This window comes from Hyperolius riggenbachi, chromosome 3 (assembly GCF_040937935.1).
Source record: "Hyperolius riggenbachi isolate aHypRig1 chromosome 3, aHypRig1.pri, whole genome shotgun sequence".
NCBI classification, from domain to species: domain Eukaryota; kingdom Metazoa; phylum Chordata; class Amphibia; order Anura; family Hyperoliidae; genus Hyperolius; species Hyperolius riggenbachi.
In genome coordinates, this window is record NC_090648.1 from 207,656,121 (window position 1) to 207,682,088 (window position 25,968).

The following is a 25,968-nucleotide window of genomic DNA, read 5'->3' on the forward strand; positions in this document are numbered from 1 at the left end:
TTTTCATACTCTCAACTCCACCAAGCAACTCACTATCAGGGCTCACTCATACAGCACACACCCTATTCAGTATCTAATCTGTAATCAAACACAAACTATGCTGACTACTATTAAACATCAACTGATGCCCCAGTGCATTCTGGAGCTCCTTTACACAAGCCCACTGAATTATCATCACTGTGTTGCTTCATTAGGGTATCAAGTAAAATGGCACCTGTTAAGAAGGGTGCCTCATTCACATCAATGAAAATCGTTTCTCTAATGGCACCAGGTGTATAAAAAGGGCCCCTTGATATAAAACAATTATATCGTTTGTAAAAATGTTTACCAAAATATAAAACAAACATATTGCTTGTTATATTTAACTTTCATTTCCATACAAAATGTATTGATTACAGTAACCCATCATTTAACAAATTTCTAAACTGTATACTGTAGGTGATTCTAAAAATGTTCCCTATGCTTTCTCAAAAAAAAAAATCATTTACATTTCAACTTTTTGCACCACAACAAGCAGCTTCCCCTATTTTCACTTATGTTACAAATGATAATTTTTCAACAGACTTAAACTTAAATATAAAAAAGTTTATTTTTACGTTATTTTTACGTTTGACTCCTCAATTATAATTTTTTTTGTATTCTATGTTAAATAAAACCATATATAATCATATACAAATTTATTTTACACAAACAAAATTGGGAATTAAAGGGATACTGTAGGGGGGTCAGGGGAAAATGAGTTGAACTTACCCGGGGCTTCTAACGGTCCCCCGCAGACATCCTGTGTTGGCGCAGCCACTCACCGATGCTCGGGCCCCGCCTCCGGTTCACTTCTGGAATTTCAGACTTTAAAGTCTGAAAACCACTGCGCCTGCGTTGCCATGTCCTCGATCCCGCTGATGTCATCAAGAGCGCACAGCGCAGGCCCAGTATGGTCTGTGTCTGCGCAGTACACTCCTGGTGACATCAGCGGGAGCGAGGACACGGGCATGCTGGCGCAGTGGTTTTCTGACTTTAAAGTCAGAAATTCCAGAAGTGAACTGGAGGCGGGGCCGGAGCATCGGTGAGTGGCTGCGCCAACACAGGATGTCTGCGGGGAACCATTAGAAGCCCCGGGTAAGTTCAGCTCATTTTCCCCCGACCCCCCTAAACTATCCCTTTAAGGTTAGGCGCTCTCCAGGGGTGAGTTAAGGTTAGGCACCACCAGGGGGATCTTAGGGTTAGGCACCACCAGGGGGTCTTGGAGTGAGGCACCCTAAAGAATAGGGAGAGTAGGTTATAGTAAAATATTGGTAAGGATTAAAGATGTGTTACTATATGAATGAAGTAGTACAATTATTATTATTATGATTATAATTATTATTTTATTATTATTTTTTATTTATATAGCGCCAACATCTTCCATAGCACTGTACATAGTACAAAACAATTAATGGGGAGTAAATATACATAAGAAATACAAGACACTGTACAGTCATGACATTGAATAGTAGAAATACAAATACATACATAGTTAATGTGTAGTTGGTACTTGTGCATATGTTAAATTACAGCAGTATGAGAAACACTAGGAGGAGGTCCCTGCCCTTGCAAGCTTAAAATCTAGAGGGTAGTGGGGAGGAAACAGTATGGAAAGAAACACAGGGGTTAGTGGTTAAGGCAGTGTGCTTTCAGTGCTACCTATAGCAAAGTATATGTTTGTCTGAACAGGTGTGTTTTCAGAGTACGTTTGAAGGTTTTCAGGCTCGGAGCATCACAAACCAGCTGAGGGAGAGAGTTCCAAAGGAGGAGGACAGCCCAGGAGAAGTCCTGGATGCAAAGACAGCCCCGGGAGAAGTCCTGGATGCAAGAGTGAGAGGAGGTGACCAGGCTAGAGTACAAAAGGGTCTCCTGTGAGGAATGGAGGATCTGGGCAGGGAGGTATCTATAGATTAAAGAGGAAATGTATGGAGGTGAAATGTATGGAGACTTGTATTCAAGCGAGAGAAGTTTAAACTGGATCCTTTGGCCGACTGGTAATCAATGGAGAGATTGGCAGAGAGGGGCTGCCTCAGAGGATCTGGAAGAGTTTAGTAGGGTTTGGAGAGGTGCTAGTCTGCTTTTTGGTAGACCACAGAGTAGGGTGTTACAGTAGTCAAGGCGTGAGATGATTAGAGCGTGTATAAGCATTTTGGTTGCTTTTTGTGGGAGGAAGGGACGGATTCTGGAAATGTTTTTGAGATAGATGTAGCAGTAGGTAGTTAATGTGTTGATATGTGGTATAAATGAGAGCTCAGAATCCAGAATAAATAAACAATATTTTATCACTTTTACGAGTCCTCATTTTAGTAAATGTAAAAATACAGGTTACAGTGGGGAATAGTAGAATATCAGTATTATAAACAATATTTTACAAGCTCATTTTATTAAACAATAACTTAAATATTGTTTATATCTGGCGCTCTTTTTAACCAGAGCCCTTATTATATGCACGCTTCATTAGGTGTACTGTAGTTGTAATTTCTCACAAGTTTAGAAGTAATCATCTCTGCTGGTCTGTATCCCCATCTTTGTATTGCATTGGGCATGGGCAGTACAAAGCTAGCAGCTGCAGCAGTGAAATTGCATAGTGTATAACTATGTATGTTTTCTGGTCATGGACATCAAAAATGCTTTAAAAATTCTGAATGTAAAATGGTTACTGAGCAAATGAAAATGTGCTTACAGACTTCAAGTCTGCTTTAACAATTCTTGTACACACATAACCTATCAACTGGAACATGCTTACTTTCCATGTGATTTTAGGAGTATTTAGAGATCATTTTCTTTTTCCCCGTTGCCAATACCAAGATTTCTAGTGTTGTTGTCTCAAACACATTTCCCTAGAGCATTAATGGTGCATTGCTGCATAATGGCATGGTACCAATGTTAAAGGATACCCGAGGTGACATGTGGTATGATGAGATAGACATGTGTATGTACAGAGCCTAGCACACAAATAACTGTGCTGTGTTCCTTTTTTCTTTCTCTGCCTGAAAGAGTTAAACATCAGGTATATAAGTGGCAGTTCCTGTGTCTGGACTGGGTCAGACTACAGTGTGAAAAGTACAACTATAAAACACTTTCCTAGCAGAAAATGGCTTCTGAGAGCATGAAGGAGATACAAAGGGTCAATAGTTCATAGATTTTAGCTCTGGCATACTTCAATAAATGTGTAATTGAGCAAAAACAATAAAAGCTAAAAAAAAAGTACATTTAAATATAAAATAAAACTGTGGAATATCTTAAAAGTCATTTTTAAGAGAAGGAGGATAGATGCAATTATTTATTTCCGTTGTTTATTTTCACATCGGGTATCCTTTAAATTAAACAATAACAATCTAACCAAAAAAAGGGCACTGACAGAGCCCCTTTAAGTGATGGGTACAACTCAACAATAACATTTTGCTTATTTTGCTCATGAGATTGTCTTCTATGAAGTTAAAAAAATAAGGTTAACCACTCAAACATTCCCTCATTAAAGTGAACACGAGGTAAAAAATGAACTGATGAGATAAACAATTGTATTAATCCTCCTACTCATAAAAATGTTTTGTTTTGTTTTTTAGATATGTCATGTTTTTCTTTTATATTTAAACATTTGCAAAGTAGATTGAATGTTTTGTTGTCTCTGCTCAGTTGCAGCCTATTAAGTGTCCCTGAGTGAAAATACATCAACTATTGACCTTTTCCTATCTCTGTCTGCTTTCAAAAGTTATACTCTGCCAAGGTATATTCTGCCAAGAAAACGTTTATGGCTGTACTTTGCTTATCAGTGATGTTTACTATATTCCCAACGAGGTACTGACAAGACAGTAGCTGTCACTTCCACGCCTAGAAATTAACTCTTTCATGGAGCAAAATAAAAGCAAGTAAAACAGCCTGGTTACTAGTATGTGTTGCACTCTACCCTTGTTTATCTCACCATGATACATGCCGCCTCGGGTACGCTTTAACAACATCCTGATAATATTAACCCAAACAAGGGAGTCACAAAACATATCTCCATGGCAAACCCTGCTACTTCCCATCTCAGATAACCCAGAGCCCACTATAAAATGTCGTGCTACAAGCCACAAGGAGTGTGAAAGTTAGTAACCAGTGCTATGGCCCAGTGAGCCCTAACGAGGAAGGGCTGTCCATATATGACATAATAAATGCTTACCCAGACCTTAAACTAGACAGTTGGACCTACATGCAATGTCCACATTTATTACAATCAAATGGGACTAGATCCACCCTCTTGCATACAGGGCCAGTTTAAGCAACAATGGGGCCCCAGGGCAAAATAAACCTGCCCCCCCCCCCCCCCAACAGATACCCCGGAACAAAAATCGGCATTAAGGAACCTTTTTTGCAGCTGGTATAGTCAGGGTGTGAAGCCCCAATCGGTCTGAGCTCCACATTCTGGCTACTCCAGCCTGCATGGGGGAAAGGGGGTTAAAAAGTTTCAGGAGGGGGGACGTGGGGTTAAAAAAAAATTCCCTCACTCTAAACATAAAAATAAAATAAAATTGGGAAAATAGGAAAAAATTCCAGGGATCTTTATACAGCCATATTGCGGCTGTATAGCGATCCCTGGCCAAAGCGCTGCGGCTGCGTATAGACCCCCTGGAAACCCTGTCAGGAAATTTATTGCTCTTTCTTGTGATGCATGTAAAATTACACTACCGTTAGGTTTGCTACTAAAAGTGACATTTACCTTCAAAACTTTAAAATCGATTTTCTCAAAAACTATAAGGTCTTTTTGAAAAATTGTTTTTTCCTCTTATTCCCAATGATCTCCTTAACATATCCTGCAAATTTAAGTTTTCTAGCATTTAAGGTGGATTTGCTATAAACCGTTAAAGTCGGCGGGTTTTTAAATGTGTATTTTTTTCCTTTGAAACTTTAACATCGATTTTCTCAAAAACTATAAGGTCTTTTTGAAAAAATGTTTTTCCTCTTGTAGCCCCTGGGGGCCCCTACAAGCTCTGGGGCCCTGGGGCAATTGCCCCCTTTGCCTCTATGGTAGTGCCGGCCCTGCTTGCATATACTGTATATGTAATGTTTACAAACACAGAGGACATGTCCCTCCCCTACTTGTCTCAGTGGGTATACAACCTATCGTGCTAAACAATGTGCTTTCATGTTACCTATGAATCCCCTCATCATGTATATATGAAATCAACTACAAAATTCTATGAAGATGGTATTCCACCCCACTTAGACTTAGCAACATTTACCCAGTCACCAACTCTTAATGTTGAAGATGCAATGGGGTGGTGGGTACACTGCTACACAATGTATGGGACTGCCCAATCATAACATCATTTTGGAATCCAGTGATAGACACCATACAGGAACTCACATACTGTATACCAAACACCTTCTTCTATTACATCATAATGACTGGAAATATAAAAATAAAACAAAATTTATCACACATTTAAAATTCATTGGGCCTGATTCACAAAGCGGTGCTAACAGTTAGCACCGTGGAGAAAAGCCCTTTATCACGCCCAAACTCTGTTTAGGCATGATAAGTTTAGGTGTGATAAGTTTAGGTGTGATAAGTTTTTAGGTGTGATAAGTTTAAGTACCAACTGGGCTAGCACCGCAGTGCACAGCTGATCAAAAGTTTTGCGCTAGCAATGTCTGGTGCACTTTGCATAGAGTTTAATGGCGCTGCTTTACGTGCGGGACTTTGCGTGCGATCTAAACTTATCTAAACTTAGCATGCCTAAACTTATCATGCCTAAACTTATCATGCCTAAACTGAGTTTAGGCATGATAAAAATGGTTATCACGCCTAAAGTCTTTAACTGGGTTATCACCGCTTTGTGAATCGAGCCCATAGAGTGTAATTATCAGGAAATGGAAAAATCACTAAGACCCGATCATTAGGGAGTTTTACACAGGAGTCAATTTTGTGAGTTAAATGGAGAGGCTTATCTTACACATCCAAGGCAAGGATGAGACACACTTCAGATTATGGACTGCGTATAAGGTGTCCCCTAATTACTCGACATTAATGAATTGCCCAGCTGAAAAAGGGATCTTACCAAAGTGAGTTGACCCCTGACAGGAGACAGATCCACAGGCTAGAAGCTAACAGAAGATGACATGGGACTGGGGGGTGGCCACTGGCCAGACACAAAATACCCATTACCCTACCCCCATTTTTCACCCCCCAAACTTTCCCATCTTTCCAAATTCTCTTTTACCCCATGTTAACTGTTTTGAACCCCTGAATGGTCAAGTTCTGATTCTGCCTGCCTGTGTTTCTTTTTCTTTTTTTTCTTCCACTGTAAGGGTTAATAACTCAAGGACACATGTCACAGTTTCTCCCTAGTCGGGAAGTCGGCTTTTAGCAGAATTCCTTTTGATAATATTTGTTTGGTTGATTGAAACAAACATTTTGCAGGACCGTTTTTTTTCTACAATGGGTCCCTGGGCAAAATTGACATGGGGCCCTCTACCCCCCACCCATGTAAATGGCATTAGAGGGCTTCTTTGTTTCTGACCCCTGAGCCCTTGATTTGGCTACACCTCCCAAGGTCTCCCCCAACTTGTGGTCCCCTTGGCCCCCGCAGAGTCTTCAGTAGCAGAATAACTCACCTGGCTGGCTGGCAGGCCGGCGCACTCCTCTCAGTAGACAATGACATTCCACTGGGTCAAGAAGAAGATAAAACCAGCAGGGATGAAAAGGTGAGTTGCTCTGCTTTTGAAAACTTTGCAGGGGCTCAGGGGACCACAATTCACTTGAAGGGAGACCAGGGAGGAGCCAGCTCGGGGGGCTTGGGAAGCTGCTCAGTTTTCCCCAATAGTAGCACAGACCCTTACAATCTGATGGCAGGGTAAATATATGAGGGTGAATATACCATCATTACTCTATATGGGAGCTAAGTAAATATAAAAAGAAACACACGATCACAAGATAGTTAAACCATCAAGTCTAGATTTTTAACCTTTGAATTAAAAATAAGAATATGGGACTCTGAAAAAGTCCTGTTAAATCTGCAGATAAAGTTGATTATTTCATTTGTTTATTTTCACTTCATGTTCACAGTCATTTCAGCAGATAACCTAATTGTTTTGTTGGTTTGCTTGTTTTGCAAAAGCTAGTAAACTATAGGAGTCAAATCTGTCAGCTTTTCTTATTATCTACTTAATGATTTTAGCAACAAATGCTGAGAGCTTGTTATTTGACTTTCCCTTGTACGGCTATCCACCAGCTCCACAGCTCATTAAGCCATTATAAATGCTAATAAAGCCTTCAAAAGAATGCCTTGCCTCATAGCTGCATCATCATACATTTGCTAGCGTGATGTTTCAGTAGCGTATAGACACTGACAGAGTGAATCACCAGTGGGCTTCCTTTTATCTTACAGGCTTTGGCCACAAGGTCTCTGCACCTAAGTTCCCAACTCCAGTGGTTTACCACATCCTTTTTTAAATATTGAATTTACCTATCCTCACACAGAGAGCACAGCAGGAGTACTGCTGAGACAAGAAGGCACATAGGACAACTTAGCACATAGGCATAAATTACTTTTTTCCTATGTTGCTGTCACTTACCATAGGTAGAAGAAATCTGACAGAAACGACTGGTTTTGGATTAGCCCATCTCCTCATGGGGGGTTCTTAGGGTTTTCTTTATTTTCAAAAGCACTTAGTGAATATTAGTTGCTCTATGCTAAGGCCAAAAAAGTGTGCAGCATCTTTGTATAAATCCTTTTCAGGGAATGTCTTTAAAAAGAATAAAGGCCATGCTGAGAATCCCCTATATGAAGAGATGGGCTAGTTGAAAACTTGTTGGTTCTGTCAGATTTCTAGTACGTACTGTAAGTGACAGCAACATAGGAGAAAAGTAATTTATGGCTCATTTTACTCTGGAAGAAAAGCACTTCTTATTTGTGTACGTTTACATGTATTTTAAATTTTACAATTTTTCGCGATAGTGGTCCTTTAACGTTATAATTCATTGGAGGTGGGAAGGAATCCAAAACTTTAAAGTGAATCCAAGGTGAAAAAAATGATGATAAGATATACAATTATATCTATCCTCCTACTCCTAAAAAAGACCCTTTTTTTAGCTATCCCATTTTTTTTTATTTTATGTTTAACATCTCCAAAGTAAATGTAATGTTTTATTGTCTCTGTTCAAATATATGTGTCTCACAGCTAAATTATATGAACTATGAACTATTGATTTTTTCATTTATCCCTTGTACTCAAAAGTTGTTTCTCTACAGGAAAAGTTTTATGACTGTAATTCCTTTTCAGTGAGGATCACGCTATAATCTAGGGTCCAACAAGATAGAGACTGTCACTCACATGCCTGAAAGTTAACTCTTTCAGGCACAAAAAGAAAAAAAGAAACATTGTCTAATTCTGAATATGCTTGCCACTGTACATACACGTTTTACATGTTTATGTCATCATGTCACCTTGGGTACACTTTAAGAGTCTTATTGGAAGCAATGAAGCCTAGATATAGAGAATTAGTGGATTTTGCAGAGTATCCTCTACTGCTAAATAAAATTTCAAACCTAAAAGAAGACACGTGCATTATTAAAAGCTGACTATAAACACTTGTAATTAACAGACGTACTGCATATGACAAATGATGATGACAGTAACCTTATAGAAATAAAATCTGACTGCACAAGCCCCAAATGGATTGTGAAAATACCTACTAACGCCACAAACAGACATTGCCTAGTGCCTCTGCATGCACAAAATAGCACTCACTGGCTCTGCAATGTCTGTATAGGGGGTTGTATACCCTTGCCTGAGTGACTATGTACTCAAGCAGGGAAGCCATGGGATGATGTCATTGCTTGCAAGGGTGTGTAGGAAAGCCTGCTGAAAGTCAGCAGAAGCAGAATTTGCTTTATGCTACTTACTGTCAGATACCTACATGAAGCAAATTGTTCTAGCCTTGCCAATGGTTGGCTCATGCAAACTGATCCCCTAACATCTGCATAGGAATATTGCTTTACAACATTAACAAAACATACAGCATATACAGAAATGATGACACATGTATCCGAACAACATCTAACAGCAAGACTTCAGTGCGAAGCCAAGACTCATTGCATTGCACAAGTAACTTAAAGGACACCTGATCTCAAGTGAGAGGGACATGGAAGCTGCCATATTTATTGCCTTTTAAACAATACAAGTTGCCTAACCATAGTAATCTGAATTTGTGGTTACACTCTTTTCCATCCCAGATTGTTATCAGATCTATATTTACCTGCCTTGAACTGTCAGTCCTTATAATGTATACACCTGATGCTCTTCCACGTGTACAACTACAATTTCTGCCTGATAGAATTACTCTATACTTGTATTACAGCTGTGACGGTACATCTATATCTATGACTTATGTATATATGCCTTGTACACTACAAAATTCTGTACAATAAACTTTATTTTGTTAAAAAAAAAAACAATACCAGTTGTCTGGCTGTTCTGCAGATCGTCTGCCTTTAATACTTCTAACAATAAACCCTATACAAGCATGCAGATCAGATGTTTTCTGACTGACGTCTGAGTAGGTAGTCACATGCTTGTTTCAGGTTTGTGATTCAGATACTACAGCAACCAAAAAGGTCAGCAGGACAGCCAGGTATCTGGTATTGTTTAAAACATAGTAAATATGGCAGCCTCCATATCCCTCTTAGTTTAGGTGCCCTTTAAGATTTCAGCATAAAGTATTTCAACTTCTTCATTACAGCTACACATCTAAAACATTAGGAACGCAGGTGGAAGAAATAGTTCACTGACCTTAAACTGAAGAATATTTAATTCTTAGGCTAACTCTGTCCCTCTCAGCTTCCTAAGCCGCAGCACTGTGTGTGTACCATGCAGCCCTGGATGAGGCACAAGTGATCTGCTGGATAAAGTTCTGATTTCGTTTAGTAGGGCAGGGCTGCTGCGTGACCTCATTTAAATATACAGCTCCAGACATGTACATGCAACATGATTTCAGCTGTTCTAAGCCTCCCAGAGAAGACAGGATGTGAAGACAGTATTGTTTGTACAGAGTTTTCTTAGCGCAGTGTACTTGTGAAGCCACAGAACTGTATCAAGCCTTTCTGGCACAGTAGCTGTGAACTGCTACTAGCGACAAAGAACGTCAACAAGGTAAGGCGACTTCTCTGCTTATCTTCCAACATGGTGCTAAACAGTCAAACAACTGCACGCATTTTATCACTATTTTTATTATAATCAATGCTGTGAGATTTAAAAAGGGGACTTTGTAATCACAGCGAAACTTTTCTGATCTTGACTGCATCGCCCCTTTCAATGACTCCTAGTAATTGGGAAAGAGGCAGACATGCCTATATGGAGGGATAGCAAACTTTTAATGAACTAACCCAAAAGGTTTATTTTAATTGCCCCGTTGAAGAATAATTTCATCCTGATGAAATGGATCGTTTTTCAAAAGATGATAGAGGGCTGATACTTCTTTAAGTTAAGTTTTACTTGCTGATTTTATAATTTAAATAGTGGTATTGAATATTACCCTATAGACTGCTTGTATTGATTTTGGGCTGTGCAGTGACTTTGTTATTTTCTCTTTTACCTTCCAGCTTTCAGATCTTGAGTTTGAATCCCTCTATCTGAGTGTCATTTAAGCATTCTTCTTGTGTTTGCATGGTGTTACGTTTTGGTTTTCTTACTAAGACTGTAGACTGCTTTCAGCAGAATCTGTATTTTGCAGTGCACTGCACACTGCACTGTGGCTTAGTTGTTAGTACTCTTGCCTTGCAGCTATAAACTGTTAAGCTTTCACCCCTCTATCTGTATCTTTGAGTTTAATTGTTGTCCTTGTGTCTGCATGGTTTTCCTCCCAAAAGTATACCAGGTACATTAACTGCCAACCCGCTGTCCCTAAAATGTGACTTTGGAGTGTGCTACTAATATTAGACTAGGAATCCTGATCAATGATAAGATTATTTTGATGTTATCAGTAAACGTGTCACTGCTGCATAGCTGTGAACAATACTATTCTTCCTGTTAAGGCAGGTAAAGGTTCATTTGGCATAAGTAGAATGATTGTACCTTTTATTTGTATGATGAAAAAGCAGAAATGATAATGACTGGAAAAGATACAAAACACTTACAAATGTACAAACTGTGCAAATAGTTTTTTTTTCATTGATGCTGCTATAAGGTTATTTATTATGGAAATTACATTTGCCAACTTTCCCATTCTGCCTAAATCCAGTGCACTCAGAATCTCGCTTTGCCCAGATACTGCAAAATATGAATTCAACCTGGTTGCCCACATGTATAATTTAATGTTTCTGTACAACAAAGTAGAAGCCTGAATGAATATATACCAAGGAGTACATGAGATGATGGGACGTCATTCGCTATCAGGGGTAATCGACAAACACCATGTCACATATGGGGTAAATCAAATGCTGTACGCATGTTGATCACCACTGCTCTATTGATGTAGTGCTTTAAGTATTAGCAAAGAGCAAGTGAAACCTTAAACCTCCTACACCCATACAAGGCATGACACAGAGGTTGGCACCCACCTCATCGTGAAAAATTGCAGGGCTGTACAGACGTGTCACTAGCCTGTAGGCTATTGACCTGTTCTGTTCCTATGCTGGGGGCGGAGCAGCATGGGAGTGACATTACGTGGCAGGGTAAGTGGAGAGAACAGTGCTCTAGACTGTCACTTGGCCAAAGTGATCCATCTGGTGGATCGCTGGCCGAGTGTAAGAGAAGGGTCAGGGGCTGCTGTACAGACGCTGGAATATTGGCAATGGTAACAGTTATCAGCCGCCTTGATTGAGTTTCATCTAGCGCATGTGTACAGAGCTTTGTTTCATATTTCTCTGCATGTAATAATCTGCAGCTCAATATGGTGCCAATTCAAGACTAGAGATGGCCCGAATGGTTCGCAGGCAAACTTGTTCACGCGAACCCTGGGGGTTCGCATTCGTGTCGAAACGCGAGCACATGGTGAGTTCGACCCGCCCCCTATACTACATCATTGGGCTAAACTTTGACCCTTTACATCACAGTCAGCAGACACATGGCAGCCAATCAGGCTACACTTTCACCTAGACCCCCGTCCACCCTTATAAAAGGCAGCAGCGTCTGCCATTTTCTCACTCTGTCTGCTGCCTGCTTTAGTGAGAAAAGGGAGAGGTTACTGCAGAGATAGGGAAAGCATTAGTTAGGTCTTGTTAGCTTGTTCCTTGCTGATATTTATTGCTGAAAAGCAACACAAAAGCCACACAAAAAAAGCTCTTTTGAGAGCTAATGTTCTTGGGATGTGTTTTGTGTGTGTGTGTGTGTGTGTGTGTGTGTGTGTGTGTGTGTGTGTGTGTGTGTGTGTGTGTGTGTGTGTGTGCCACTGACACTGCATATACAACCCTGTCTGTCGCAGCTGGCTTTTGCTAATTGCTATACTGTGCCAGGTCCAGCACAGTCAGTGTATACCTTTCACTGCATCTGTGTGACTGCACATTGTATTATATCAGCAGTCAATACCTTTCACTGCATCTGTGTGACTGCACATTGTATTATACCAGCAGTCAGTGCATACCTTTCACTGCATCTGTGTGACTGCACATTGTATTATACCAGCAGTCTGTGTATATCTTTCACTGCATCTGTGTGACTGCACATCGTATTATACCAGCAGTCAGTACCTTTCACTGCATCTATGTGACTGCACATTGTATTATACCAGCAGTCAGTGTATACCTTTCACTGCATCTGTGTGACTGCACATTGTATAATACCAGCAGTCAGTACCTTTCACTGCATCTGTGTGATTGCACATTGTATTAAACCAGCAGTCAGTTCCTTTCACTGCATCTGTGTGACTGCACATTGTATTATACCGGCAGTCAGCACCTTTCACTGCATCTCTGTGACTGCACATTGTATTATACCAGTCAGTGCATACCTTTCACTTAAATGGATGGCAGACTTGCCCTCCATAACAGATTCCCAGTATAGCATTTCAAGTGTATTTGTATCATCATTATACAGCAGTCAGAAGGGCCTCATTGTATTATACCAGCAGTCAGTGCATACATTTCACTGCATCTGTGTGACTGCACAATGTATTATACCAGCAGTCAGTATATACTTTTCACTGCATCTGTGTGACTGCACATTGTATTATACCAGCAGTCAGTACCTTTCACTGCATCTGTGGGACTGCACATTGTATTATACCAGCAGTCAGTACCTTTCACCGCATCTGTCTGACTGCACATTGTATTATACCAGCAGTCAGTGTATACCTTTCACTGCATCTGTGTGACTGCACACTGTATTATACCAGCAGTCAGTGTATACCTTTCACTGCATCTGTGTGACTGCACATTGTATTATACCAGTCAGTGCATACCTTTCACTTGCACGTCGTGTGACTGCCTGCCCGAAGACTAAGTCAGTCCCCACACACAGTATCTCTGCCTGCAGGCCGTGTGATTGCCTGCCCGAAGACTAAGTCAGTCCCCACACACCATCTCTGCCTGCCTGCCAGCCTCTGCTGCCTGCCCCAAGACTAAGTCAGTCACCACACAGCATCTCTGCCTGCAGGCCACTTGACTGCCTTCTCTGCCTCCACCAACAGGGTCCAGGACTCCAGGTGGGTTCCTGAATTTTTAAGGCCGCTGCTAGCAGCAGCCGCTAACAAAAAGAATAATAATTTTTCTGGTGCGTGTACATGCCTGCTTCATTTTTCTGGCTGCACTGCGGGTGCAACAACAAAACAAAAGACATGTACATGTGTCAATTCCCCTTCGTGATCGTTACCTTGCCACGGTGAAGGGGCTTGCGTATCACAATGAAGCAATGACCTATATAAGTGTGTTGGGGGGCAAAACCAAGATAATAAGGTAATTGCTTCATTGTGGACAGACCAAATTCGGCTGGACAGTCACTGTTGTTCTGTGATTCAGCTACCTGAGCCCGACCATATGGGCTTGAAAACCGCCATCATCTGTCACAATTTCGCCGCTTCCCGCTGCATTAAAAGTAGTCAAAAACAGTTTTAAAAAGTTTGTTTATAAACAAACAAAATGGCCACACATAGAAAATACACCCATACACAAGCAGGCTGTATACAGACTTCCTTTTGAATCTCAAGAGATCATTTGTGTGTTTACCTTCTTCCCCCCTATCATCCACTGAAGAGTGACAGGCTGATTGTTTCTTCCTGCAGACAGCTCTGAGGTGTCTGTAATTCCTCAGCATGTGACAGCCCAGCTCCTTTTACAGCCTAACAGAGGACGATTTATCCAGCTTGTAAAGCTCTCTTCTCTTACTGAAAGAGCAGAGAGGCTGCCTTATCTAAATAACACACACAGAGTGTGCATAGAGGGGGCCTGGAGGGGGGGGGCGTGCATAACAGATCATCAACACTGAAGAGTTGGCAGCCTTCCAGACACATGGTGACAAATCCGACAGGAGAGAGATAAGTTGATTTATTACAGAGACGGTGATAGTAGAAAGTGCTTCAGTAAGCCAGATCACATTAGAATAGGTTTAGGAACTTGAAGGATAGTAGAAAAAAGGATGACATGTTTGTTACAGAGTCTCTTTAACATAGTAGCGGCCGCAATAGTGAAGTATCGCGGTAGCAATACATCACTACTACACAGCTATTACAAGCAGCGCCGGTTCCTTACTTACGCACAATGCTGACTTTAACATTGAGGAGCACTGATGTAATAGTGCAAGTAACAGGAGGTTGCTTGCACTATTTACTTTAGTGAATCAACCCCAATATGCTTTGCCCATAACGACCTCTGAAGGGGTACAACTCATAATCAAAAACCTGCTAGCTGACTCTGGAAATTGCAATGGCCACAGCTAACACTGGTGCCTTTGGTTGCTATACCTACCTTAAGAGAAAAGTGAAAGTCAAGGATTTGTGACTGGAATGCTGAGATGACCTGAGCAGGAGGTGAAGAATCATCTTTTGCAGGAAAAAGAATAGGTTTTGAACAAATAAAGTGGGAAAATGTGCTTTTGATCATATTTGATCACTGTTTTTTATGGTATTAGTATTGTTATTTAGTATTTATATAGCACTGACATCTTCCACAGCACTTTAACAAATATATTACTTGTAACTAACTGTCCCTCAGAGAAGCTCACAATTTAATGCTAAGTTCCCCAGATGCAATTTCCCATCCGCCTGACAGGATCACTTGATTATTTCTAACATGTCTCATCTGTTTCCGATCAATGACGTTATTCATTTTGTGAAGTTATCATTGGAAAATGTATCCATTTATCAATCGGGAGCAATTTGGACATCAACAAACGATACAAATTCCCATCAGATTACTCGTCAATCGTGTGTACCCAGCATTACGGCTACTACAGTCATAGGTCCATAACCAAGGAGAAAAAGACAGTGGTGATTGGCACCCAGATGTAGACTGGCAATATGCACATTGACTGTAGAGCTGCTACTGTGCTCACCACCACGTAGTAATCCAATTGAACAACTTCTGGAGATGCAAAAAGGCAGGGCACCAGTAGTAAATGCTCATTTCAACTTAAACCCAGTAGATAAATCCCATTTACAGATAGGGAGTGCACAAGCAGCCTGACAGCTGTTTCACAGAGGTTTTTTGGCCTCTGACAAAGCGGGAGAACCCACAAAATGGCTGTCAGGCCACTTAGCTGTTTGAGACAACACCTGAGACAGTGCTTATAATATCTGCATGTTTTTTTTTTTATTATGCTGCTGGTGTGCATGGATGCACGCTGTTTATTTTTTTGCTTTTGCGAAGTACACAGTGCTGTCAAAAGTGGTATCACCAACAATTGCATTGGTTGGTTGGCTGATGCTTTATTAAACAAATGTGCAGGAGGACCACAATCTGGCTACTGCAATGGTTGGTAGTGTAAAGCTGCATTGCTATGCACTATTTTGGCATTTTTCTTGAAATGGAAGGTTTTGTGACTGCAGTAGCAGCCAGCTATTTCTCCAATAGTGTGATAGCTGGCACTTATATGTTTAACCTCTTGCCTACCGCGTCACGCCCATGGGCCTGGACGCGCCGGCAGCCCCGGGACTGCCTAACACCGATCGGCATAAGGTCCTTGGGCCAGGAATTGCAGGAGATCGCGCATGCTGATGCACGCGCATCTCCACATGAATGAAGTAGCGGAGCTCAGTCATCAGTCTCCCAGCAGCAATAACCGCTTGGAGACCGTTAGACGGTGAAACTGCCGTCTAATAGACCTGTACAGTGCTGCGATCTAAGGCAGCACTGTACTGGGGACAGCCATGTGACACGGCTGACCCCTCCATTGGCTCAGGGGTGATCCGCTGTCAAAGGCTGAAGCCTATGACAGCCGATCACAGTGATTGGTTGGCGAGGGGAGGGTGGGGATTAAAAAAAAAATAAGCAAATTTATTAGAATAATAACAACATAAATATTTGTAAAAAAATAAATAAACACTGGGGGAGCGATCAAACCCCACCAACAGAAAGTTCTGTTGGTGGGGAGAAAAGGGGGGATAAATCACTTGTGTGCTGTGTTGTGCGCCCTGCAGCAAGGCCTTAAAGCTGCAGTGGCCCTTTTTATGAAAAATGGCCTGGTCTTTAGGGGGGTTTAACACTGCAGCCCTCTAGTGGTTAAGCTACAACTGGTTAAGTGCTTAGGTGAGGTATTACAATGTGCCATCCTTCACCTAAGAACATTGTGTCCATAATGTGCACAGAATGAAAATGGGTGAATCTTTACAAACTTCTGTGCCACCCATGAGTTAATATACGAGGCCCTTGTCAAATAAACATTGTAGTTATTTTTTAATTTTATTTTTTAAGTAATTATCAGGCCATATAACTGAGAATCAGATCGGGGGTGTAACTACAGGGGAGCAGCACCCTCAGCCGCAGAGAGGCCCAGAGCTGTAAGGGATCCCCAACTACTACATCACTTCCTCTGATAAAGGGGTCTGTCCTTCAGACCAGGTGTTTTTGTGGCTACACTTGTTATGGCTGTCAAGATGTCCACATTTGGTTTATGACCCTTGCAAGATGGGCCTCCAAAGTCTGAGGGTCACCAGGGATAGGCAAGGGAAAGAGTGTAAACACTGAGGGGGGGGGGGGGCATTTAACTTTTGCTGGGGGCCCCATGATTTGTAATTATCCCCTAAATCAGATGATATTGCTTTTAGTAGAAAGTATTACAATTCTTGAGTTATGACATGAAGCAGATATGAGTAGTGATCCCTATTTGGTGTTAGCTAAATTTCAATCTGGTGTTAGCTAAGTTCAAATTTCATTAGGATTGTGGCACCAACTGGAACATTTTTGAAATTAGGAAAAATTTGATATTAAAAGGTCAAGAGAACTAAACTAGATATTTCACAAATGTATAACCTGATTTTTAGTAATTGTTTTAACCCATTGGCAGCTTCAAATTAAAATTTTCACTTGAAAGCTGCTGTGCATTCTAAACCTTTGCGGGCAAACCTCGTTCTGGACAGCTTCTCTTCCTCCACCAAACACTCTGAGCATCCGACAGGTCTTCTGGGTTCCAACCACATCTGATCGCATGATATGACATGATCGGGATCCAGGAGGCCATATCAGCGTTACAGCTCCACCCGGTGGTGGAAGAGGGGTGATGGAAGAGATGCACCCAATCACCCATCTTCCACCACCAGGCGGCACTGTAATGCTGACATGGTCTCCTGGATCCCGATCACATGTCATATTATGTGATCGGAACTGAGAAGACATGCCGGGGTTACAGCGCCTCTGCGGTGGAGGAAGAAGAAACCAATCCAGCCATCCTGACAGGTAACTATAAAAGCTCCCTGCTGCTCACTCTGAATACCCTGCTGAGCCTGCCACACTGGAGAAGGCACACTTCCCCAGTGGCAGAAAAAAATTGGCTATGCAAGCAAATAAAATTGTACTTTATTTGGCTGCTAAAGGGTTAAAAACCTTTCTACAGACAAATAAAGTAGTACTTGCTTACCATCATTTTAAGGACCCAAATAAAAAGCTGGATATTCATAATATTGCAGTTGTGTGGATGTGGTAAATAAATACTCTACATCTACAATTTTTATTTTTGTTGATTAAAAAAATATATATCAATATTGTGACTCTGTAAATAGAAAGAAGATATTGTGAATATCTAGGCAGTGTTACTCAAACCTGTCCTCGTGACTCCCCAATGGTGCATGTTTTGCAGGCAAGCTAACCAATGCACAAGTGTGGTAATTAGTGTCTCAGCTAGGTGGATTCCATGTAGTTGAGATGATGTTCAAGCCAGAACAAAGAAAGCAAATGGTGCTTTTGTTTTACTAAATCTGGTATGGAAAAATAGAAAGCATCTCCAAAAACACCAAAATCAGCTACATTAATACTAACATAACATCTTTTCAATCCAATGCAGGCATGGGAAGGGTATAGGTGACAGTATAAGGGGTATACCATCCATGCGGTATTATTTATGTCTATGCATATGACACATGGAATGGTCAATTGTCTCTCAATTAAATATATTCATAAATTGATGTGTACGCAGAATTATAAATGTAATATAGGCAGTTATTACAAATACATAAATAAAACCGAGGCCCCCATTTTACCTGAAAATGGTTGACTCACCTATAAACAAAGGGGAATATATATAGTATAAGAATATACCCTACGTTTATACGCTGTTAAACATAATCTACAGTATACCAGCACAGTTTGCTTCTGAAATCTCACAAAGCCATGACTCTTAATGGGAACTAATTGTACTGTATGAGAAAAAAAGAGTTTAATCACTCCAGAAATCTTGCAGTCATATATTTGATAAAAGAAGTTAAGGATACTGGGAAGCTAATCTTACTTCTATGCTTCAGCTGTGTACACACCACAGGCGAACAACCCCATCTGCCAAGAATCTAGACAGTATACAACTTTCCCTGTTGCCCCATGATGCCTCAGTCAATCATCAGCCTAGAGGATTGTTTCAGCTGAGCGCTGGCCGAGAGCAATGTACTATCCACTCACCCCTTTTGCCTTCTGCTATGACATGTTCCTCATGTGCTGCTTCATTCACTCTTCTCCTGTCTGCATAGCAACAGAACGCATCAATGGTATGTATAGCCTCAGCCCTGAAATGTCACCCCAAAGGGTTCGAGTCCAAATCCCTTCTGGGCCACATGCAAAATACGTGTGTACGAGGCTTTAGAAATCAGGTACTGAGTGTGTGATTTTCTCACAAAACCATTTTCTATGCTTCTTATCTCCAGTAAGCGTAAAAAGTAATTTTGGTGTTTTGTAAGTAGTGTTGGCTGGTGTTTTTAGATAACCAACTTGTGAATACATGTGACTGATATAGTCACAGGTTAGTGGCAATAAGACTAGATCATGGTGTAGACCTGAGAACTCTCTGAAGTAAAAGCTTTGCTGATCTCTGCTGAGGCTATTTAATGACTGTAGCTCACAAAAGAAAGTTCTTTTGTGTGGTATAATTCTCCTCCATCTATGTCAGTATACCAGCCAAGCCTGGTAAAATTCTTATCTGTGCAGAACCTTGTCTGTACAAAACTGGTAATAAAACTGGTTTGGAATATAGACATAGCTCAATATTTTCACTTTTTTATATTCCACAACATTTAACACCCTTCTTCTTTTCTCAGTATATAGACAGCATGATTTTTTTTGTTATACCAGGGGGAGGGTGGTCTACTTTAACCTTTTCGGGACCGGCCGCCTACCCCCCCTTAAGGACCAGGCATTTTGCGCGGGAGGGGGGTGCGCACGTTTGGGGGGGTCAGGCGGCCGGATCCCGTGTGTGGCTGGCTAGATTGGTGTCCCCCCATGGTGGCCTGTGCCTCCCCCTTCTGCCAGCAGCCTTCACTCACCTTCCAGGCTCCAGCGATGAGCCGCACGGGACCCTCTTCTCCGGCCGGCATCTCCGTTCTGTCTGAAGATCAGTTCTGGGTCACGGCTTGATGACGTCATCAAGCCGGGACCCGGCGCTGACGTCAGACGGAGCGGAGATGCCGGCCGGAGCGGAGGGGGCTGCCGATCATCACGGGAACAGCAGGGAGGTAAGTGGATCCCCTTCTTTTCCCCCCTGCCACCGCAACTGTCAAACTGATCACTACGATCGGACGGCGATCGTAAAGATCACGTGATCAGCAGCCATACGCGATGGCTGCTGATCACTCGGGGGAGATGTCGGCTGTCATATGACAGCTTAATCTCCCCCTGCGGGTGCGCACGATCGTGTCGGGAGCGGAAATTGCGGGCCAGCGTAGATCCTACGCCGCATCAGGCTAGAACAACCACAAGTGTGGCATAGAATCTAATGCACCTGGTCCCGAAAAGGTTAAGACAGTTACTGTACATTGAAATACCTGTTTAACACATTCAACCTAACCTACATCAAAGCTTCTCTGTGACACATGGTCCTAATTGTAAACCAGTGTCTCTTAGCATTATCATAGCATGTACCTATGCATCAGTGAGTTTATTGGCCAAGTACCTCCCTATTGTGGTTAACATGATCTCAAGTAACCCTAGCCGTGTGTGTGTGTGTGCACGCGTGTGTGTGTGTGTGTGTGTGTGTGTGTGTGTGCGCGCGCGTGTGTATCTGTGTGTGTGTCATGAGTACATCTTATGTTTAAATATTTTTAAATATTTGTTGTTGTTTTTAATTAACTTTAAACACTTATTAAGGCTTATTGACATATGATTTGTCTTTTTTGGTATCTCAAAACTGACCACAATGGGTTGATTATGTGAAGTTCAAGTACCCCGTGATCCCTATTAAAGTACCCTCTGGGGGTAACATAAACTATGGGAACATGGCCGTAACAATAGCATCCGCGACCCCTGCCATGGGGGGCGGTGAGGGCTGGGAACTTATGGGGCCCAGTCCTGGTTAGGTGCAGAGTATGGCAGCAGAGCATGATACATTACCTGCTTCCAACAGAGTGACACATTCTCCTCACTTCTCTCTTCAGCCACACCACTGTATTTGTTTGCGGCTCTCGTCCCTGTATATCATGTGACAAGCAGGGACAAGAGCCTCCAGCAGAACGACAGTACAGCGTGGCTGAAGAGAGTCGTGTGAAGGACATGACCTTCTGCTGGAATCCGGTAATGTATCACACTCTGCTACTGTACACAGCTAAATTGGCAGGGGGAGGGGCTTGAGATAGGGGTTCTGCAGACCTCTAGGTCCGCCCCATGTGTGCGAAAATTTACCTGAAGCCTACGCCTGGGTCTTCCTGTTAAACAATGCATAGGGGAACACTGCAGTTTCTAGTATCTCTGCATTGAATTATAATTTGAAATACACTTGCTGGCTTACCAATAGCGATTGAGTCAGAGAGTCCCTTTATATTTGTTTGATATAGGGCTCCTCCTATGCATGTTATAGATTGGATTTATTGCTTGTCTTTTCTTCATTGTGAATCATCCCAATCTCAGCATATGGCCAGCTCAAGCCTTTCATTCCAAACATTGCTTTACATGGCTGTGTCATAAAGGATGCCCAATGTATATTTTGCCCTGTTGATGATTATGTTAAAATGGACCTGAACTCTTGCACAGGACAGAAGAAAAATATAGATAGATGCTCCCTGTATGTATTTAGAGAGTTTAGCGTGTCTAATCTCCCCTCATCTGTGACTAATCACAACTGTATTTGACCTCTCTGCCTCGGCAGAGAGATCATTTGTAAACACAGGATGTTAACCCTATGTCTGCTTCCAGGAAAGTAGACACATTGCAGATGTATTGCAGGTTTTGTATCAACTGTGTTTTTCTTTAAATGTTACTATGCTGTTACTAATCTTTTACAGCAGAGGGGAAGTTCTGAGTTCAGGTCTGCTTTAAAAGTCCCTAGATTTACCAACAAGAATATAAAGCAATCTGTCCCTGGCATATGTTGCAACCCATGGTCATGAAAGCAGGTAAGCTGACACAGAGCTGTAGCTACTGGTCAGTTTGGATACTCCCCAAATACTCACATGTCTAGTGAAGTAAAGTTACACTTTTTATTAAAAAACAAGCCAGTCAGTTTCAAATTTACATCCTTGGATTTAGGAATCAGATTAGGAATCCCCTTGCTCAATAAACAGAACCTGAACTATAAAAAACATTTAAGGAGACCATGCTTTCATTCCAATTTCTAAGAAAATACACAGGTAACACTTGACAAATTAGAATATCGTGCACACGTCAATTTATTTCAGTAATTCAACTTATATATGAAATAGGAACCCTTCGCAGGTGTTTTGGATTAATAAACTGATTAGAGTCTGGCACTTTGAGCCTAGATTATTGAACATTTTCACAATATTCTAATGGGCGGAGATTTTGATTTTGAGGTTATCATAATCATCAACATTTGTTAATAAAAAGGCTTGAAATATCTCGTTTTGCATTAAATGCGTATCTGGACTTTCACATATTAGTTTCACCTTTTAAGTTGAATCACTGAAATAAATGGACTTTTCCACGATATTCAAATTTTTCAAGTGTCACCCTGTAGTTGCACAGAAACCTTTGTTTATATAGAAATACATTTTAAAGGATACCCGAAGTGACATGTGACTTGATGGGGCAGACGTGTATGTACAGTGCCAAGCACACAAATAACTATGCTGTGTTCCTTTTTTTCTTTCTCTGCCTAAAAGAGTTAAATATCAGGTGTGTAAGTGGCTGACTCAGTCCTGACTCAGACAGGAAGTGACTACAGCGTGACCCTCACTGATAAGAAATTCCAACTATAAAACATTTTCCTAGCAGAAAATGGCTTCTGAGAGCAAGGAAGAGGTAAAAGTGGGGAATATCTTATCAGTGAGGGCCACACTGTAGTCACTTCCTGTCTGAGTCAGGACTGAGTCAGCCACTTACATACCTGATATTTAACTTTTTCAGGCAGAGAAAGAAAAAAAGAAACATAGCATAGTTATTTGTGTGCTAGGCACTGTACATACACATGTCTATCTTATCATGTCACATGTCACTTCGGGTATCCTTTAAGTTTGTATGTTCCTAAATGTGAAGGTATGTCATGGACATTAATCATTATCATTTCCAAAAATGTGTGTGTGGCTGCAAGTGCTAATAAAGCAGATGTTGAGGAAATGTTAATGTTTCAATAGACAGTGTTCATAATTCACAATTACAGGTGTGGTGTGGTGAGACTGAAAGTTAGATGATTGCTTATTCTGAGAAGGGTAAACTAGGAGGATGAGTCATTTACTGAGGATGCACAGTAGCATTAGTAAAGCATAAATAATTACTACATTAGCAGCACGTGACATTCCCTCCTCACTGGAAGCTCATAGTGTTGAGTCATCTGTAAAGCGACAAGACTCACATTAGCTCACTAATGAATTTCAATAGAGGCTTTGCTAGGCAAAATTCAATGCTGTATGACATTTTGAAAGTACTAGCAAACATCAACCCATTGGGAGCAGCACAGGAAAAAGTAGCAGAAAAGGGAAAGACAGGCTGATTCTGGGTATTGGATGGTAGGAAAAGAATGTGAGTGATGGTTTGGGAGGGCAGGGGATCTATAGAGTATAGGTAAGTATGACAAACATACAATGTTGGGTGAGTAAACCTGGCCATGAACCAAGCATCTTATTTATTCATCTCTAATACTTTGGATGTTAGATGTATGTGGACAGTGCTAACTTATGTGGACAGGTTTGGGTATTGTCAGTGATACTAAGGCTGTTACATACAGTATGTGAACAGACCTGGTGGTGCTAGTGATGTCATTTTTAATCGTTCTGTAGTGGCAGCCATGGCACTTCACACTGGACAACATTCTTAGTCTCAGAGGCATAACCATTTGGGGAAGCAGCCTTTGTGACTGCAGGGGGTCCCAAGGATACGGGAAGGGGTCTAATTTATCTTCTGAGTAGTTATGGGTCTGGGATTCATAGTGGCAATATTTGTTAAATGATTCCTGATGGGTGGGGATTTTGGCAGTTGGGTTATCAAGGGGAAAGTTGTGTAAATGTTGGCGGGCCCCATCTCAAATCTTTGCTGGTGTTGCTTCATAATATGTAGTTATACCCTTGCTTATACTGTACTCTTAGAAAAATGATTGTGTCATTTATTAGACAGAAATATTGTTTAGAAGTATGAGATGTGTGGGTGGGACTTTTTCTGCAGTTCAGGTCAGGTGTCATTTGAACTTTAGCTTCAGTCTGGGTTGATTGTAGATCAAGAGGATGTTGACTTCAAGTTAGTTGCAGTTTCCGTCACGCCAGCTTCAGTTTTCTGCAGTTTCCTCACTTTTTCTTGGTGTACTCTAATGAGGTGGGGTTTTTTTAGCTTGAACTCATGCCAAGATCAGAAAGCAACCTGAAAAACTCTGTACATGCATGCAGGCCCTTACTGTAAATTAAGATATTTTTTATGTTGCTACTAATGCTACATTAAGTTAATAAGCCTTTTTCTAAGGTGTAGAAATCTGCAAGTATGTGGCTTTTCACATGACTTAGTTCATTTTATTATTGCAGCTTATATAGGGACTGGATTGTGAGCCCCTCCGAGGGACTTTTAGTGACAAGACAATAAATACTCTGTACAGCGCTGTGTAATAGGTTGGCGCTATATAAAATACTAAAATAAATAAAATATATTCTCTCATTTGAAATACGTGCATCGTAGCACATGTATATCTTAATATAGAGGTGTTGTTCTCAGCAAAAGCAAAAATCAGATTTGTGAGGACTTTCCCTGGTATTAATTTGACATGCTGGAAAGACCTTGTTTAAAAAGGGGGTGGTTGCATGCACAGTGATAGTGGTGTTCAATTTCTGAAAGACCAATGGACCCCCTGGCCGGCCTCCTCCCTATGCTAAATGTGTACCCTCTTGGACCCATAGTAATTGTTGCGGGGTTTAGGTTCACCTATCCTCCTTTACCCTAACTCTTCTTTTCATCACCACTTGCTGCCTTTACCCCATGACCTGACAGCATGTCTGAGGACGGGCATGCCTCAAGGACATGGCTACAGCCACTCAAAGGGGATGGAGAGGACACAGAAGAAGGCACATCGTTGGACATGTGAGCTTAGCACCGCTGCATTGCTAGCTTCTTGGCCTTTTCATTTAAAACTCCAAAAAGGATAACTTATAATCTAATAGTTCAGTTTGACAGAGAAACTGGGAAACTGCAGAAAGTAACAGGCTGAGTATACAACAAAACTGTTAAAGCAGATATACTCTTGGCTTTGGTAGTGTAAACAAGAGTTCTAATACACAAAGCTCTTCTGATAAATTTACTCACCTTATCTATAAAATATTATTTATCACAAAGCAAGCAAATAAATATAACATGAAACAGAGCTGAATCATCTACAAGGCAACCCTAGGCAGTCGCCTAGGGCCTAGAGAAAGTTTAGGGGCCTAGTGGATGCTACCCCCCACCAAATCTTACTAAAAAATACAGGTGACCATCAGTGGTGGGCAAAAACTGCTATCTAGCCTGAGGCCCCATTTCATCTTAATCTTTTCCTGACATGAAATTAAATAATGGCTGCTAATAAACTTTGATATTATTTTTTATTTTGCTTGCTAGTTGCTGAAAAGGTAACTAAATCAACAATGTAAGAAATAGGTGAGATAGCTTAAGAGAAACATTTTGTGCAAATAAGACAAAATTCACACAACTCAACAGTGATCACAGTAGTAAGATAAACTGTAAGTAATAAGATAAAATGGCCATTTTCTCTGTAATTATTGTAATACTAGGCGACCTAAGCCTGTTTAAAAATGGGCTGTAGGTCAGTCACCGCTGCAGCATTACAGCCGCGCCCGTCCGCCGCACGCACGCACACACACTCACGCCCACCGCACATACACACACATGCCCGGCCAGCCCCCTGGTCCGTCCTGCATCCTCTCCCAACGGCTGTCAGTGAAGGACATGCGCAGTAGGGCAAAAGCACTGACACAGG

General features: G+C 41.4%; 2 protein-coding genes across 3 annotated transcripts in view; one reads left to right on the forward strand and one right to left on the reverse strand.

Annotated features, from left to right (window-relative positions):
* LOC137563307 (dual oxidase 1-like) overlaps window positions 1–9,891 on the reverse strand; it is a 162,654-nt gene extending 152,763 nt beyond the window's left edge. For both annotated transcript variants that reach the window (XM_068275599.1, XM_068275598.1), the window contains exon 1: window positions 9,796–9,891. The gene's annotated coding sequence lies outside the window, so the exon portion shown is untranslated. The remainder of the gene's footprint in view (window positions 1–9,795) is intronic.
* A 117-nt stretch (window positions 9,892–10,008) lies between these two features.
* The window catches only part of LOC137561287 (dual oxidase maturation factor 1-like), a 46,013-nt gene continuing 30,053 nt past the window's right edge, over window positions 10,009–25,968 (forward strand). Inside the window, exon 1 of the mRNA XM_068272548.1 lies at window positions 10,009–10,155. The gene's annotated coding sequence lies outside the window, so the exon portion shown is untranslated. The remainder of the gene's footprint in view (window positions 10,156–25,968) is intronic.